This window comes from Arachis hypogaea, chromosome 14 (genome assembly GCF_003086295.3).
Source record: "Arachis hypogaea cultivar Tifrunner chromosome 14, arahy.Tifrunner.gnm2.J5K5, whole genome shotgun sequence".
NCBI classification, from domain to species: Eukaryota; Viridiplantae; Streptophyta; class Magnoliopsida; order Fabales; family Fabaceae; genus Arachis; species Arachis hypogaea.
In genome coordinates this window covers 58,399,713-58,415,351 of record NC_092049.1, presented here as the reverse complement: position 1 = coordinate 58,415,351, position 15,639 = coordinate 58,399,713, and positions in this window count along the sequence as shown.

The window sequence follows — 15,639 nt, the reverse complement described above, 5'->3', positions numbered from 1 at the left end:
TGGACATCCAAGGCTTTAAACAAGAGGATGATGAATCCCTTTATAACGCTTGGGAGAGGTACAGAGGGATGCTAAGGAAATGCCCCTCTGAAATGTTTTCAGAGCGAGTGCAGTTAGACATCTTCTACTACGAGCTTACAGAAAAAGCTCAAATATCTCTGGATCACTCAACTGGTGGATCTATACACATGAGAAACACAATTGAAGAGGCTCAAGAGCTCATTGATACAGTTGCTAGAAATCAGGATCTGTACTTAAGCATTGAATCCTCCCCGAAAGAAGAGGCTAAAGGAGTATCCACTGAACTTAGTCCTCAAGAACAAGTTGCTGAACTCAATCAGCAATTTCTTATTATAACATAACAGTTCGCAGAATTCAAGGAGATGCTCCAAGACACTAAAAATGCTAACCAGAATATGGAAGCACAATTGGATCAGGCAAGACAGCATCTATCTAAACAGATAACAGAAGAATGCTAAGCTGTTCAATTAAGGAGTGCGAAGACATTTAATAATTCCGCTCAAGGTAACAGGAAGCCAAGAAAGGAACAACTGACAGAGGATGACCAAACCACTGCTCAAAATCCCTTTGAGGACAGTAAGAGCTCAGAGAGGAATGCTTTTGGCGTTCAAACGCCAGAAAGGGGTGAAAAACTGGCGTTAAACGCCCATTCCATGTCCAGTTTTGGCATTCAAACGCCAGAAAAGGGTGGAAAATTGGCGTTAAATGCCCATCCAACCCCTAATCCTGGCGTTCAAACGCCAATGAGGGATCAGACACCTACAAGTGCTGATTAGAACCCTCCTAAGAAGGCTTCTCTAACCACCTCTGTAGGAAATAAACCTGCAGCAACTAAGGTTGAGGAATGCAAAGCCAATATGCCTTATCCTCAGAAACTCCGCCAAGCGAAACAGGATAAACAATTTGCCCACTTTGCAAACTATCTCAGGACTCTTGAAATAAAGATCCCGTTTGTAGAGGCACTTGAGCAAATACCCTCTTATGCTAAGTTCATGAAAGAGATCTTAAGTAATAAGAAGGATTGGAGAGAAACTGAAAAAGTTTTTCTCACTGAAGAATGCAGTGCAGTCATTCTGAAAAGCTTACCAGAGAAGCTTAAAGATCCCGGAAGCTTTATGATACCATGCACATTAGAGGGTGATTCTGCCAAGACAGCTCTATGTGTCTTTGGAGCAAGTATCAACCTAATACCTGCATCCATTATCAGAAAGCTTGGCTTGACTGAAGAAGTCAAACCAACCCGAATATGCCTCTAACTTACTGATGGCTCCATTAAATATCCATCAGGCATAATTGAGGACATGATTGTCAAGGTTGGGCCATTTTCCTTTCCCACTGACTTTGTAGTGCTGGAAATGGAGGAGCACAAGAGTGCAAATCTCATTCTAGGGAGACCCTTCCTAGCAACTGGACGAACTCTCATTGATGTACAAAAAGGGGAAGTGACCCTGAGAGTCAATAAGGATGAGTTCAAGTTAAATGCTGTCAAAGCTATGCAGCATCCAGACACATCAAATGACTGCATGAGTGTTGATATCATTGACTCCTTGGTAGAAGAGATGAATATGAATGAGAGTCTTGAATCAGAGCTAGAGGACATCTTTAAGGATGTTCAGCCTGATCTGGAGGAACCAGAGAAAACAGAAGAACTTCTGAAAACTCCTCAGGAAGAGGAGAGGCCTCCTAAACCCGCGCTCAAACCACTACCACCATCCCTGAAATATACATTTCTGGGAGAGAATGACACTTTTCCTGTGATCATAAGCTCTGCCTTAGAGCCACAGGAAGAGAAATCACTACTTCAGGTGCTAAGGACACACAAGACAGCTCTTGGGTGGTCCATAAGTGACTTTAAAGGCATTAGCCCCACCAGATGCATGCACAAGATCTTGTTGGAGGATAATGCTAAGCCAGTGGTTCAACCACAGAGGTAGTTAAATCCGGAAATGAAGGAAGTGGTGCAGAAAGAGGTTATTAAATTACTAGAGGCTGGGCTTATTTATCCTATTTCTGATAGCCCCTGGGTGAGCCCTGTCCAAGTCGTCCCAAAGAAGGGAGGTATGACAGTGATTCATAATGAAAAAAATGAACTGGTTCCTACAAGAACAGTTACAGGGTAGCGTATGTGTATTGACTACAGAAGACTCAATACAGCCACCAGAAAGGATCATTTTCCTTTACCATTCATAGACCAGATGCAAGAAAGACTAGCAGGTCATGACTACTGCTTTTTGGATGGCTATTCCGGTTATAACCAAATTGCAGTAGATCCTCAGGATCAAGAGAAAACAGCATTCACATGTCCATCTGGAGTATTTGCCTATAGATGAATGCCATTTGGTCTGTGCAATACACCTGCAACCTTTTAGAGATGCATGCTCTCTATCTTCTCTGATATGGTGGAGAAATTTCTGAAAGTCTTCATGGATGACTTCTCAGTATTTAGAGATTCATTCAGCTCCTGTCTTGACCATCTAGGACTTGTTTTAAAAAGGTGCCAAGAGACTAACATGGTTTTAAACTGGGAGAAATGTCACTTTATGGTGACTGAAGGAATTTTTCTTGGGCACAAAATTTCGAACAAGGGAATAGAGGTGGATCAAGCTAAGGTAGAGGTAATTGAAAAGTTACCACCACCTACCAATGTTAAAGTAATCAGAAGCTTTCTGGGGGATGCAGGATTCTATAGGAGGTTTACAAAGGATTTTTCAAAAATTGCAAAACCTCTGAGCAATCTGCTAGCTACTGACACGCCATTTATCTTTGATAAAGAGTGTCTACAGGCGTTTGATACTCTGAAAGCTAAGCTGGTCACAGCACCAGTTATCTCTGCACCAGACTGGACATTACCATTCGAACTAATGTGTGATGCCAGTGAACATGCTATTGGTGCAGTGCTGGGACAGAGGAATAAGAAGCTTCTGCACGTCATATACTATGCCAGCCGTGTTCTAAATGATGCACAGAAGAGTTACACAACCACAGAAAAAGAGCTGCTTGCAGTGGTTTATGCCATTGACAAGTTTAGATCCTATTTAGTAGGATCAAAAGTGATTGTCTACACTGACCATGTTGCTCTTAAATATCTACTCACTAAGCAGGATTCAAAACCCAGGCTCATAAGATGGGTGGTGCTTCTGCAAGAGTTTGATATAGAAATAAGAGACAGAAAAGGGACAAAGAACCAGGTAGCTGATCACCTGTCTCGGATAGAACCAGTAGCAGGGGCGTCCCTCCTTCCTACTGAGATCTTTGAGACCTTTCTGGATGAGCAACTCTTTGCCATTCAGGAGGTACCATGGTTTGCAGACATTGCAAACTATAAAGCTGTGAGATTCATACCCAAGGAGTACAGCAGGTAGCAAACAAAAAAATTAATTTCTTATGTAAAGTACTACTTGTGGGATGAACCATATCTCTTTAAGAGATGTGCAGACGGAATGATCCGCAGATATGTGCCTAGAGAAGAGGCACAAAAGATCCTATGGCACTGCCATGGATTACAATATGGAGGATATTTTGGAGGTAAGCGAACAACCACAAAAGTTCTCCAATGTGGCTTCTACTGGCCTACCCTCTATAGAGACTCCCGAGAGTTTGTACGTAACTGTGACAGTTGCCAGAGAACTAGTAATCTGCCTCATGGTTACGCCATGCCTCAGTAAGGGATCTTAGAGATTGAGTTGTTTGATGTATGGGGTATTGACTTCATGGGGCCTTTTCCACCATCATACTCAAACACTTACATTCTGGTGGCAGTAGACTATGTATCTAAATGGGTCGAGGCAATTGCCACACCCACTAATGATACTAAGACAGTGCTGAAGTTCTTCCAGAAGCATATCTTCAGTAGATTTGGTGTCCCTAGAATACTAATCAGGGATGGAGGGACTCATTTATGTAATAAACAGCTTGACTCTGTTCTGATCCGATATGGAATTAACCACAAAGTGGCAACTCCATATCATCCACAGACAAATGAGCAGGCTGAAGTCTCAAATAGATAACTAAAACGAATCTTGGAATAGACTGTAAATACCCGTAGAAAGGATTGGGCAAGGAGTCTGGATGATGCTCTATGGGCATACAGAACTGCATTCAAAACTCCTATAGGGACCTCTCCATACCAGCTTGTGTATGGAAAAGCCTGTCACCTACCAGTGGAACTGGAACACAAGGCCTACTGGGCGATCGGATTCCTCAACCTTGATGCCAAGTTAGCTGGAGAGAAAAGATTGCTCCAGTTGAATGAGTTAGAGGAATTCAGACTCAATGCTTTCAAAAATGCAAAATTTTACAAAGAGAAAGCAAAAAGGTGGCATCACAAGAAACTATCATCCAGAGTCTTTGAGCCAGGACAGAAGGTTCTGCTATTTAACTCTAGGCTCAGATTGTTTCCTGGGAAATTAAAATCCCGGTGGAGGGGACCATATGTGATTACAAGTGTGTCACCATATGGATATGTAGAGCTTCAGGATACTAACTCTGATAAAAAGTTCATTGTTAATGGACAGAGAGTCAAGCATTATCTTGAAAGCAATGTTGAGCAAGAATGCTCAAAACTGAGACTAGATTAAAGCTCAGTAAGGTCCAGCTAAAGACAATAAAGAAGCGCTTACTGGGAGGCAACCCAGCCATTAGCAAAGTTTATTTTTTATTTAAATAATAATTATAGGAGTTTGATGTAAATTATCTTCAAGGTTAATTATCAATTGCAGGAGATTTACAGAGTTATAGAAGGATTCAGAGCATAAAGCAGAGAAAAAGAGCTCACTGGCACGAAAACGCCAGTAAGGGGTATTTTGGGCGTTAAACGCCATAATGGGTACCATTCTGGGCGTTTAACACCAGTAAAGATACCATTCTGGGCGTTAAATGCCAAAATGGGTACCATTCTGGGCGTTTAACGCTAAAGTTGCAGCATCCTGGGCGTTTAGAAAAACGCCCAGTGATAAAGGATTTCTGGCGTTTAACGCCCAGCCAGGTACCATTATGGGCGTTTAATGCCAGAAAAGGTAGGGGGAGGAGATTTTGTTTCCACTTCAAATTTTTTCAAACTTTCATGTTTTAATTCGTAATTTTCTGCATAAACATGTTACAAATCTTTATCACTCACACTCAATTTTCAAAAATTTCATACTCCTCTAAATCCCTTTTCAATTTTCTTTCAAATCCTTTCCAAATCTTTTTCAAAAACTCAAGTATCTTTTCAATTCCTTTACAAATCTTTTCCAACTCATCATATCTTATTTTAGTTCTTAGATGCATCAACAATTTTTAAGATTTAACTGCTTTATATCTTTTTCATATCATTTGAATTTTAAAAATCTCATCTTTTTCATATCATGATTCATTTTTTACCTATCATATCTTTTTCAAATTTTTCGAAATCCCACCCCTCCACTTATAAATACACGTTCGGCCACCCCACCTCTCCTCCACAACTCAAATTTGACTCACCTCTTATTCCTCTCCTTTCCTTTCTTTTGCTTCAGGACAAACAAACCTCTAAGTTTAGTGTATTTTTCCGTGATCACGAAGCTAAGATTCATTAAGATCATGGCTCCTAAGGGAAAACAAACCACTTCAAGAGGCAAGAAAGAGAATACTCCAAAGCCACTTTGGAATCAAGAGAGGTTCTTAACCAAAGAACATGCAGACATTATCACAAAATAATGGGTTTGAGGTTAGTGATCCCGGAAGTTAAGTTCAATCTGAAAGAAGACGAATATCCAGAGATCCAAGAACAGATTCGAAACAGAGGTTGGGAAATCCTAGCCAATCTTGAGACAAAGGTTGGAAGAAACATGGTTCAGGAATTCTACTCAAATCTATGGCTGACAGATAAGTAGAGAATGACTGAAACTGCCTTCTATACCTTTCGAACCATGGTCAGAGGGAGGATTATTTACTTCCACCTTGACAAAATAAGAGAGGTCTTCAAGCTGCCTCAACTACAAGATGATCTAGAATCCTTTAATAGGAGAATGGTAAAAATAGATAAACAGTTGGACCAGGTTCTAGAGGACATATGCCTCCCTAGAGCCAAGTGGATAACCAACTCAAAAGGTGTCCCAAACCAACTCAAGAGAGGAGATCTCAAACCATCAGTCACTAGGGGCTGGCTGGACTTTGGGCATTCTATTCTATCCACTAGCAACCGCTCTGAGGTCACTGTCAAAAGAGCAGTGATGATTCATTGCATTATGCTGGGAAGCGAAGTGGAGATTCATCATCTGATTTCTTGTGAGATCTACACAATTGCGAATAAGAACTCCACTGAAGCCAAATTGGCTTACCCAAGTTTAATCTCTCTGCTATGTAAAAATGCTGGGGTAAAGATGGGAGTAGATGAGTTCAACCCAGTCGAGCACCCAATCACCAAGAAGTTAATGGAAGGACAACAAGTGCAAGATAACTCCATCAAAAGGAGGGTGCAGGAGTTCCTCCCAGAAATCCCTCAAATTGACTACTGGACCCGCCTAGAAGCATCTGTCACTAAGCTGCAAGAAGCTATGGATCATCTTAAGGAAGAATAGCAGAATCAAAATAGCATGCTCTGCAAGCTGCTTAAGAAACAGGAAAAGCAAGGGCGTGAGCTACAGGAGCTAAAGCGCCAGAAGCTCTCCCTTGAGGGACCAAACACCCCACAGATTGAAGAAGCATCCACTTCTGAAAATCAAGGTTGTTGAGTCCTAACTATGTGATAACTTTTATTATTAGAGACCTATTTTAAAAATTACATAAGCATCAATATTAGAGTCATTTATTTTTTATGTTTTTAATTTCCTTTCCTTCATTGTTCGTTTGCTTTTATGCTTATTTTATATTTCTTTTCCATTAAATAATAAATAAAAACTTAGAGTCTATTCCTTAAAGCTATGAATGATTCCATGAATCCCTCACCTTTCTTAAATGAAAAAAATGTTTTTAATTGCAAAAGAAAAAGAAGTATATGGCTTTTGAATTTTAAAATAGTTTAATTATTTTGATGTGGTGGCAATACTTTTTGTTTTTCTGAATGAATGCTTGATGAGCGGATAATTTATACGCTTTTTGGCATTGTTTTTAGTATGTTTTTAGTATATTTTAGTTAGTTTTTATTATGTTTTTATTAGTTTTTATTCAAAAATCATATTTCTGGATTTTACTACTAGTTTGTGTATTTTTCTGTGATTTCAGGTATTTTCTGGCTGAAATTGAGGGACCTGAGCAAAAATCTGATTCAGAGGCTGAAAAAGGACTGCAGATGCTATTGGATTCTGACCACCCTGCACTCGAAGTGGAATTTCTGGAGCTACAGATACTCAATTGGCGCGCTCTCAATTGGGTTGAAAAGTAGACATCTTGGGCTTTCCAGAAATATATAATAGTCCATACTTTGCCCATAATTTGATGGCCCAAACTGGCGTTCCAAGTCAGTATAAAAATTCTGGCGTCAAAACGCCAGAACTGGCATAAAAGCTGGAGTTAAACGCCCAAACTGGCACAAAAGCTGGCGTTTAACTCCAAGAAAAGTCTCTACATGTGAAAGCTTCAATGCTCAACCCAAGCACACACCAAGTGGGCCCGGAAGTGGATTCTACATCATTTACTCATTTTGGTAAACCCTAGGCTACTAGTTTTCTATAAATAGGACCTTTTGCTATTGTATTTACACACCTCATGACACTTTACACGTTTCATATTTTATTTCTGATGGCATGAGTCTCTAAACCCCATGTTGGGGGTGAGGAGCTCTGCTATGTCTCGATGAATTAATGCAATTACTACTGTTTTTCTATCACGCTTGTTTCTATTCTAAGATATTCACTCGCACTTCAACCTGATGAATGTGATGAGCCGTGACACTCATCATTATTTTCACCTATGAACGCGTGCCTGACAACCACCTCCGTTCTATCTGCAATAGCTTGAGTGCATATCTCTTGGGTTTCTAATCTAAGATTAGAACCTTCGTGGTATAGGCTAGAATTATTGGCGGCCATTCCTAAGATCCGAAAAGTCTAAACCTTGTCTGTGGTATTCCAAGTAGGATCTATGAAGGGATGACTGTGACGAGCTTCAAACTCACGAGTGCTGGGCGTAGTGACAGATGCAAAAGGATCAATGGATCCTATTCCAACATAAGTGAGAACCGACAGATGATTAGCCGTGCGGTGACAGCACATTTGGACCATTTTCACTGAGAGGACGGATGGTAGCAATTGACAACGGTGATCCATTAACATACAGCTTGCCATGAAGGAGCCTTTCGCGTGTGAAGAAGAAGATAGTAGGAGAGCAGAGATTCAGAAGACAGAGCATCTCCAAAACCTCAACCTGTTCTCCATTACTGCATAACAAGTATTTATTTCATGTTCTTTTACTTTTTACAATTTAAACTAAGAATCATTACTGATACCCTGACTAAGAATTACAAGATAACCATAGCTTGCTTCAAGCCGACAATCTCCGTGGAATCGACCCTTACTCACGCAAGGTATTACTTGGACGACCCAGTGCACTTGATGGTTAGTTGTGTGGAATTGCAAAAGTATGATTGTGATTTCGTGCACCAAGTTTTTGGCGCCGTTGCGGGGAATTGTTCGAGTTTGGACAACTGACAGTTTATCTTGTTGCTTAGATTAGGAATAATTTATTGGTTTAGAGTCACTAAATTTGAGTCTTTTATTTGAGTTTAGTTCTATATTTTAAGTTTGATGTCAATTGCATGCTTTTATTTTCTTTCAATTTTTCGAATTTGCATGTTCTTAGTTCTTTTTTTATCTTTAAAAATTCTATGTTTGGTGTCTTCTTTGTGTTTTCCTTTAAATTTTAAAAAATTTGTGTTTGATTTTTTAAAAATTTTAAGTTTGGTGTCCCTTGTGCTTTTATTTACTTAAAAATTTTTTTAAAAATTTGATTTTGGTGTTCATCTTGATCTTCAAAGTCTTCTTGGTATTCATCTTGACATTCAAAGTTTTCTTATTTGTTCTCTTCGTTTTGATCTAAAATTTCTAAGTTTAGTGTCATTTTGTTGTTTTTCTCTTTCCCCATTAAAATTCAAAAATCAAAAAAATATCTTTTCCTTATTTTACTCATAAATTTCGAAATTTTGCATTAAATTAGTCAAAGATTTTCAAAATCATGTCTTTTTTTTAGTCAAGTCAAAATTCTAATTTCAAAAATTGATCTTTTCAAATCTTTTTCAAAAATCAAATCTTTTTAATTTCTTCAATCATATCTTTTTCAATAAATTACAATCATGTCTTCTCAATCATATCTTTTTCAAAATAATTTTCAATAATATCTTTTTGATTGCTAATTTCAAAATCTATTTCAAAAAAATCACCTAACTACTTTTCTCTTTCATATTTCGAAATTAACTAAGCATTCTTTTTTCAAAATCTTTTTTCAAAATCTTTTTAAGCAGTGAGTCCTCCATAAAAGAAGAGGCTAGGGCAGTAACTACTGATCCTAATCCTCAAGAACAGATTGTTGAACTTAATCAGCAATTACTCCTTATGACAAAACAATTAGCAGAATTTAAAGAGATGCTCCAAGACACTAAAAATGCTAACAAGAATATGGAAGCACAATTGAATCAAACATGACAGCAGCTATCTAAACAGATAACAGAAGAATGCCAAGCTGTTCAACTAAGGAGCGGGAAGACATTGAATAATTCAGCTCAAAGAAGCAGAAAGCCAAGAAAAGAACAACTGACAGAGGATGACCAAACCACTGCCCTAAATCCCTCTGAGGATAGCAAGAGCCCAGAGAGGAATAATTCTGGCATTCAAACGCCAGAAATGGGTGAAAGATTGGCGTCAAACGCCCAGTGGATGCCCACTTCTGGCGTTCAAACGCCAGAAAAGGGTGGGAAGCTGGCGTTAAATGTCCATCCAGCACCCAATCCTGGCGTTCAAACGCCAATGAGGGATCAGACACCTGCAAGTGCTGATAGTAACCCCTCTAAGAAGGCTTCTCCAACCACCTCTGTAGGGAATAAACCAACAGCAATTAAGGTTGAAGAATATAAAGCCAAGATGCCTTATCCTCAGAAACTCCGCCAAGCAGAATAGGATAAGCAATTTGCCCGCTTTGCAGACTATCTCAGGACTCTTGAGATAAAGATCCCGTTTGCAGAGGCACTTGAGAAAATACCCTCTTATGTTAAGTTCATGAAAGAGATCTTAAGTCATAAGAAGGATTGGAGAGAAACTGAAAAAGTTTTTCTCAGTGAAGAATGCAGTGTAGTCATTCTGAAAAGCTTACCAGATAAGCTTAAAGATCCAGGAAGCTTTATGATACCATGCACATTAGAGGGTGCTTGTACCAAGACAGCTCTATGTGACCTTGGAGCAAGTATCAACCTAATACCTGCATCCACTATCAGAAAGCTTGGCTTAACTAAAGAAGTCAAACCAACCCGGATATGTCTTCAACTTGCTGATGGCTCCATTAAATACCCATCAGGCATAATTGAGGACATGATTATCAAGGTTGGGCCATTTGCCTTTCCCACTGACTTTGTAGTACTGGAAATGGAGGAGCACAAGAGTGCAACTCTCATTCTAGAAAGACCTTTCCTAGCAACTGGACGAACTCTCATTGATGTCCAAAAAGGGAAAGTGACCCTGAGAGTCAATGAGGATGAGTTCAAGTTAAATGTTGTCAAAGCTATGCAGCATCCAGACACATCAAATGACTGCATGAGCGTTGATATTATTGACTCCTTGGTGGAAGAGATCAATATGACTGAGAGTCTCGAATCAGAGCTAGAGGACATCTTTAAAGATGTTCAGCCTGATTTGAAGGAACCAGAGGAAATAAAAGAACCTCTAAAAATTCCTCAGGAAGAGGATAAGCCTCCAAACCTGAGCTAAAACCACTACCACCATCCCTAAAATATGCATTTCTGGGAGAAGGTGACACTTTTCCGGTGATCATAAGCTCTGCTTTAAATTCACAGGAAGAGAAAGCACTAATTCAGGTGCTGAGGAGACACAAGACAACTCTTGGGTGGTCCATAAGTGATCTTAAGGGCATTAGCCCAGCAAGATGCATGCACAAGATCCTATTGGAGGATTGATGAGATATTTTGGTGGAAAAATGAATTTTTCCCAAAACACACAAATCTAACCGGCAAGTGTACCGGGTCGCATCAAGTAATAAAAACTCACGGGAGTGAGGTCGATCCCACAGGGATTGAAGGATTGAGCAATTTTAGCTTAGTGGTTAATTTAGTCAAGCGAATCAAGATTTGGTTGAGTGTTTTGTGATTTGCAGAAATTAAATTGCATGGAATTAAAGGGAACAGGGAATTAAAGTGCTGAATCTTAAAGAACAAGAAATTAAATGGCAGAAACTTAGAATGCAAGAAATGTAAATTGCGGAATCTTAAAGTGCAAGAAATGTAAATGACTTGAATTGTAAAGGGGATTGGGACTTGGATTTGCAGAAATTAAACAAGGAAAAGTAAATTTGTATCAAGCAGAGAAGTAGAAGAAGGTTTGGGTTAGATCGGATCTTGAAGCAGAAAAGTAAATGAACATGAAAACAGTAAATAGAATGTAAATTGGAATTTCAGATCTCAGGGGTCCAGAGACTAGAGAACCAGGTCTAGATCTCACTACCTTCCTTGATCCAACAAGAACAATTGCAAGGGAAAAGTAAATTGCAAAGAAAGTAGATGAAGAACAATTAACACAAACTGAAATTCAATAAAGCAGTAAATAAACAGAGAGATCCAAGGGTGAGATTGAAACAGAATTCTTTCAATTCTCCGACCCAAGATCCAAGACAATTGCAATTGAAATTGAAAGCAATAAAATGAAGAGGAAGAGAAGTGAATTCTCCTTCCCCAAGACTAAGAAATTAAAGATCACTCAATATCCAAAGCTCTCCAAAAACTATTATGAAAATTCAAAGGGAAAGCTCTCGAAGAACTTGAATTCTATCCTATTTATACAATTTCTTCAAATGATCTTCAAGCCTTGAGTTGGGCCTTTGCTCTTGGTGGAATTGGGTTGAAAGAGGCCTTGGTTGATTGCTCTTGGAGTTTGAAGAGGAACCAAAACGAACCGATTGAACCGGGTTTGAGTTTTGCAAAAGTTGGACCAAAAGTTGGAGCAAAAGTTAGGGTCTAACTTTTGGTCCAACTTTTCATATCAGCTAACACAACTTTGCTGATACTCACGTTGGTGCCAAAGTTAGGGGTCTAACTTTGGCCCCAACGTTGGCTTTACCTTGTGCACTTGTGGCGCCAACGTTAGCCACCAAGTTAGGGGCTAACGTTGGCACAAACTTTTGCCCCTCCCCTTGTGATTTTCATGTACCAACGTTAGCCTCCAAGTTAGGGGCTAACATTGGCGCAAACTTTTGGTGCCCAGGGAGGTTTTCTTCATGCCAACGTTAGCCTCAAAGTTAGGGGCTAACGTTGGCGCAAACTTTTGGTGCCCAGGGGTGAATTTCATGTGCCAACGTTAGCCTCCAAGTTAGGGGCTAACGTTGGCGCAAACTTTTGGTACCCAGGGAGTGATTTTCAAGTTCCAACGTTAGCCTCCAAGTTAGGGGCTAACGTTGGGGCTAACTTTTCACCCAAAAGTTTGTGCAAAAGTTTGAGGCTAACTTTAGGTCCAACTTTTTGCTTCCTGGTTCATTTTCATTTATTCCATTGTCTTCTCTTTACTCCTAGCTATTCCTTCTTGCTTCAACCTTTCTCCAAGCTTTCTTCACCTATCATTAATCAACCAAACATATCAAAGCTATGCTTAAAATCATGAGATATTCATTTTTTCATAATATGTGGCAATTATAGTATAAAACCTCATGAAATAGCATGAATTCATACATGGTTGATTAAATCAAAGGAAACATGAAAATCTACCTAATTGGCTTGCTTGTAGCTCAAGAAAGTGCATAATTCTAATGAAAACAAAAGAAAAGGACTAGTTAAAATAGGCTAAGATGACTTGTCATCAAGGATGATGCTAAGCTAGTGGTTCAACCACAGAGGCAACTAAATCCAGCCATGAAGGAGGTGGTGTAGAAAGAGGTTACTAAGTTACTAGAGGCTGGGATTATTTATCCTATTTCTGATAAACCCTGGGTAAGCCCTGTCCAAGTTGTACCCAAGAAGGGAGGCATGACAGTGGTTCACAATGAAAAGAATGAACTGGTTCCTACAAGAACAATTATAGGGTGGCGTATGTGTATCGACTACAGAAGGCTTAATACAGCCACCCAAAAGGATTATTTTCCTTTACCATTCATAGACCAGATGCTAGAGAGACTAGCAGGTCATGACTATTACTGCTTTCTGGATGGCTATTCAGGTTATAACCAAATTACAGTAGATCCTCAGGACCAAGAGAAAACAGCATTCACATGTCCTTCTGGAGTATTTGCCTACAGAAAGATGCCTTTTGGTCTGTGCAATGCACCTACAACCTTTCAGAGGTGCATGCTATCTATCTTCTCTGATATGGTAGAGAAATTTTTGGAAGTCTTCATGGATGACTTTTCAGCATTTGGAGACTCATTCAGTTCCTGCCTTGACCATTTAGCACTTGTTCTGAAAAGATGCCAAGAGACCAACCTAGTTTTAAACTGGGAAAAATGTCACTTTATGGTGACTGAAGGAATTGTCCTTGGGCATAAAATTTCAAACAGGGAAACAGAGGTGGATCAAGCTAAAGTGGAGGTAATTGAAAAATTACCACCACCTGCCAATGTTAAAGCAATCAGAAGCTTTCTAGGGCATGCAGGATTCTATAGGAGGTTTATAAAGGATTTTTTGAAAATTGCAAAACCTCTGAGCAATCTGCTAGCTACTGACACGCCATTTGTGTTTGACACAGAGTGTCTGCAGGCGTTTGAAATGCTGAAAGCTAAGCTGGTCACAGCACCAGTTATCTCTGCACCAGACTGGACATTACCATTCGAACTAATGTGTGATGCCAGTGAACATGCTATTGGTGCAGTGCTGGGACAGAGGAATAAGAAGCTTCTGCACATCATTTACTATGCCAGCCGTGTTCTAAATGACGCACAAAAAAACTACACAACCACAGAAAAAGAGTTGCTTGTAGTGGTTTATGCCATTGACAAGTTTAGATCCTATTTAGTAGGTTCAAAGGTGATTGTGTATACTGACCGTGCTGCTCTTAAATACCTACTCACAAAGAAAGATTCAAAACCCAGGCTCATAAGATGGGTGTTGCTTCTGCAATAGTTTGATATAGAAATAAGAGACAGAAAAGGGACAAAGAACCAGGTAGCTGATCACCTGTCCCGGATAGAACTAGTAGCAGGGGCGTCCCTCCCTCCTACTGAGATCTCTGAGACCTTTTCGGATGAGCAACTCTTCGCTATTCAGGAAGCACCATGGTTTGCAGACATTGTAAATTACAAAGCTGTAAGGTTCATACCCAAAGAGTACAGCAGGGTGCAAACAAAAAAAATAATTTCTGATGCAAAGTACTACTTATGGGATGAACCATATCTCTTTAAGAGATGTGCAGACAGAATGATCCGCAGATGTATACCTAGAGAGGAGGCACAGAAGATCTTATGGCATTGCCATGGATCATAGTTTGGAGGACATTTCGGAGGTGAGCGAACAGCCACTAAGGTCCTCCAATGTGGCTTCTACTGGCCTACTCTCTATAGAGATGCCCGAGAGTTTGTGCATAACTGTGACAGTTGCCAAAGAGCTGGCAACTTGCCCGATGGTTATGCCATGCCTCAGCAAGGGATCTTAGAGATTGAGTTGTTTGATGTATGGGGTATTGACTTCATGGGTCCTTTGCCACCATCATACTCAAACACTTACATTTTGGTGGTAGTAGACTACGTATCTAAATGGGTAGAAGCAATTACCACACCCACTAATGATACTAAGACCATGCTGAAGTTCCTCCAGAAATATATCTTCAGCAGATCTGGTGTTCCTAGAGTACTAATTAGTGACGGGGGCACTCATTTCTGCAATAAACAGCTGTACTCTACTATGGTCCGATATGGAATTAACCACAAAGTAGCAACTCCATATCATCCACAGACAAATGGACAGGCTGAAGTCTCTAATAGAGAACTAAAAAGAATCCTGGAATGGACTGTAATTGCCCGTAGAAAGGATTGGGCAAAAAGCTTGGATGATGCTCTCCATACCAGCTTGTGTATGGCAAGGCCTGTCATCTGCCCGTGGAACTGGAACATAAAGCCTACTGGGCAACTAGATTCCTAAAGCTGGATGCTAAGTTAGCTGGAGAGAAAAGATTGCTCCAGCTAAATGAGCTAGAGGAATTCAGACTCAATGCATTTGAAAATGCAAAAATATATAAGGAAAAAGCAAAAAGGTGGCATGACAAGAAACTGTCATCTAGAGTCTTTGAGCCAGGACAGAAGGTTCTGCTGTTTAACTCTAGACTTAGATTATTCCCCGGGAAATTAAAATCCCGGTGGAGAGGACCATATGTGATTACAAGTGTGTCACCATATGGATATATTGAGCTTCAGGATAGTGATTCTGACAAAAAGTTCATTGTTAATGGACAAACAATCAAACATTATCTTGAAAGCAATTTTGAGCAAGAATGCTCAAAACTGAGGCTTGAATAAAGCTCAGTA